This window comes from Xiphophorus maculatus, chromosome 21 (genome assembly GCF_002775205.1).
Source record: "Xiphophorus maculatus strain JP 163 A chromosome 21, X_maculatus-5.0-male, whole genome shotgun sequence".
NCBI lineage: Eukaryota > Metazoa > Chordata > Actinopteri > Cyprinodontiformes > Poeciliidae > Xiphophorus > Xiphophorus maculatus.
Genome location: NC_036463.1, coordinates 15,467,476 through 15,471,538, shown reverse-complemented (window position 1 = coordinate 15,471,538; position 4,063 = coordinate 15,467,476).

Below are 4,063 nucleotides of genomic sequence, written 5' to 3'. Positions count from 1 at the left end.
CTGCGCGGTGACCCTTTTTATTTTGCTGTGATGGAACAGATAGCTCACTATGAAATAGTGTGAAATTATCATGTCTATTAATTCGGTCAGACATCCACGACTCTCCGCTGCCTTCCCCACCGCCGCCGCCATCACCCACCTCTGTGCCTCTTTCTATCTTACGCCATCCTCTTTTTTTTTTTTTTTTTTTTTTTTTCTTGTCGGGAAAACATGTGATTTCCCAGCAAATGTTTCATTTTCCAACGGCGATTGTTCAGCGCTGATTCACAGAAAATAAAGCAAAGACTCCCTGTACATTTTTATCCCCTCCTTCTGCTTCGTGTGCGTGAACAGGGCATAACCAGAGGCGATGCTTCACAAACTGTTCATGCATCTACACATTTTGTATAGTTTGCATGACTTCAAAAGTTTAGAAACAATAAGAGTAGTGTTATATAGGAAATTTTCAACGAAAGTTAGTTGTAATTTGCAGGGAATGCTTATCAGAGGGCAGTACAGAGTACAGTCATTGTTAAGCCTTCCTATATCGTAAGCTGGCTGCCACAATAGCAAACACAGAAAGGCATTCTTTAAAATACATAAATAAATAAAATAAAATAAAAAAATCTGGTTTGATAAAAGGGGGTCTGGGGCCTGACGCACAGACACAGACGCACACAGAAAGAGAGTGGCAGAGCTGATTGAAATGGCGTGTGCCTGGCTGACGGGAGCCAGTGAGGGACAAAGCCCCTGCGAAGCCACGGCCACTCGAGCAATTATTCCTCCACGCTGCATTTGGATTAGTGCAATGGAAAGAAGCATATGTTTGGCCCGGGGCGACACTCCCCCCCTGGCTGACTGCAGAGGATGCAGGGAGAGACGGAAAGAGAGAGAGAGAGAGAGAGAGAGAGAGAGAGAGAGCAGGGAGGAAGAATGACTAAAACCAGAATATAAACTGCATTAACCGAGTGAGGAAACATTAACACAAATTTAATCCGCTCATTATTCATATATTTGGAGGATGCAAATGGTCGTTTTCTGTGTGTGTGTGTGTGTGTGTGTGTTTTTTTTTTATTATTATTATTATTATTTTTATTTCTCAGTCCTCGGTGCTTGCTTAGTGACGGGAGGGCAATTCCCGATGACAGCGAGGAACTGTTAACAAAAGGTTCAAAGCGGGCAAAATAGACTTTAGAATATTTGCAAAGCACCTATTCTATCGAAAATCTTGCGCAAACTTAAAATGAACGAACCCTCTCGCTTAAAATAATAATAATAATCCAATTGAAGTCGAATTGTCGAGCTCCTGTGTGCCTATCAGAAGTTCCTTTGTTTATTCAAAGCCACTTAATGTTTTCGAATCGATTACCTAATGTCTCAAGTAGTCAAGGCCGATTTGGTGAAGTCGTTGACCTCTCGTCGCTTCAGAGTCCTGGCCCTCAGAGTGGGCAGAGGGGGCCCTCGTTGTGTAAGGAGGGAGGGGGAGGGGTGAGGCCCAAATGACGGCTGATGTCAGAGTTGAGGACAATTATCCATTTTGCGCTCCATTGAAAACTTTAAAGTCTCATAATTCGATTGCACCAATAGCCGTATCAAATGTCATTTAGAGGAAGCCAGCGTCTTGTCCAAGCCACTTATTGTTAAGCCGACACTTTGAGGGTGGGGGGTGGAGAAAACGAAGTGAGGAGCTCCACTTATTGATAAAGCACACTGTCAGAATTTAACCAATGAAATGTGCGCAATAGTTTCTACTTTTTTTTTTTTTTTTTTTTTTTTTTTACTTGGGTCGATAGTTTAATTTATTTTGTGAGCGGAAAACATGGAAGTTTAGCAAGTTTAACATGACAATTAAATAAACTACTGGAATTTAAACAGATTTTTTTTTATTTTTTTTTAATGCTTCTTAGTTAATAACTGAGGACATTTTGCTCAGGTGATTTTGCCCTCTGATGTAAAATGATCACCCGACCAAAAGCTGTGTTTGAGTCGAAGAAATGTAAAAGATAACCAGCTCCCAAAACAGCAGCATGCATTATATTACATTCATGACAGTGACAAGAGGTTTTGGTTTTGTTTGTTGTTGTTGTTGTTGTTGTTTTGGTTTTGGTTTTGTGTTTTTCAGGAAAATTAAAAATAAAATATTTCCGATGTTTCACAAATCAACTTTTTTTTTTTTTTTTTTTTATCCAACTAAATGTGTTAAACTGCTCTGAAGCTGTTATATATTTTTTTAAATGAAATATCAAACTGTGTTTGAAATGATCCATGCTAAGTGGGGTTTTTTTTAACAGGTACAGGTAAGCCCAAGCAGAATGTTTGGATTTTGGTCTAAAGCTACAGAACTGCTTTCCAGATTCCTTTAAAACTGTGAAATAGCCCTTTATCTTCGCTCCAATTGAAAGCAGAAGCAGATCCTAACTTAAGCTTTTGTTTTAGCTAAAGGTTACCAAGTCGTTTCATTCTCATAGTACTTGCAAGTAGTTCTTATTTTGTCGATCAACTTGTCTTTTTCTACCAAGTACCCAAAACCCGGCCAGATACTCCATTTAAAGGAGATGAAGGAAACTTTTCTCCTTTGTCAAACTTTGAAGCACTTTCACTTCCACGGCTTGGACTAAAACAGCAACGTTTCAGTCGTACATATTTTATTAATAAAATGTGTGGGATTTTGAAATAGAGAGATCTCGTCCCATAATACACTGCTCAAAAAAATAAAGGGAACACTCAAATAACACATCCTAGATCTGAATGAAAGAAATATTCTCATTGAATACTTTGTTCTGTACAAAGTTCCATTTGCACAACAGCAGGTGAAATTGATTGTCAGTCAGTGTTGCTTCCTAAGTGGACAGTTTGATTTCACAGAAGTTTGATTTACTTGGAGTTATATTGTGTTGTCTAAGTGTTCCCTTTATTTTTTTGAGCAGTATATATCCCTACACCTCTACAATTAACACAGTAAGCATTGAACACTACTGAAGATTGTTCCTACAAGGTGGAAAGCAAACATTTTCTCTGACATCAGCAGCTGAGATAAGAGATTAGTTGGCAGAGACTGAAAGGTTGATGATACTTGTTAGCAATATCTCTTTGCTATATATATATATATATATATATATATATATATATATATATATATATATATATATATATCTTTGCTATAACTCCTTATAGTCCATACATACATAGTCTTGTACATCTGTAAATAAATATTTATATCTCGTAGAGCACTTCTGGATAGATGCAAACTACATCTCGTTGCTTGTACTTGTGACAGTGCAATGACAATAAAGTTGAATTCTATTCTAGCAAGTTTGACTTTAGCGTTGGAGCTAACACTAAACTGGGTAAAGCTGGGGAAAAACTCAGATTTGTCTCTGTTTCTTCATCAAAATATGACATATTACAACTGCTGTTTACATTTTTTGCATTGTGAACATCAACACCAGTGGACTGAAGTAAAGTTAGTTCATTTCTAATTAAAGAGTTTAGGTGCAATTTGTTATAATAAGAAAAACGCTAATTTTATTAGAATTTAACCGTGAGAGATTTTTTTTTTTTTTTTTTTTGTTACAATCTTTTACATTCATTAAGATGTAATAAATTAGACAACTAAAAGTGTGCGGACTCCACAAACAGGTTTTGTATAAAGCACTATTAATAAACCGACCATCTGTTTGCTGTTATCTTAGACTTTGGCCCCCATCTTAGTGTTTCTCGAACATCAACATGTTTAGTCCGCCAGAAGCCTCTATCAAAACATATCTGCTCCGTCAATAAGGAGAAACTTTCCAGCACTGCGTGGACGCTAATCCCCACCTAAAGCAAACTTTTCTCCTCGTCCGAAAGCACCGTGCAATAAAAGAAATCAGCCGACAATCCCTTAAATCTCCTTCACCCTCAGATCCTTCCCTTTTTTTCTTTTTGCTTAAATGTCAGGGGGGAAAAAAAGAAAAAAAAAAAAGACAGCAGGGCTTGAGTCAGATTCCAACATGGTGTCTCTGTGAGTGAAAGTGAACAGATCTGGGCCTTGCTGGACTGTTTGCCCTGTGCCTCCCAGTTCAGCTCCAAAAGCACTGCCTTA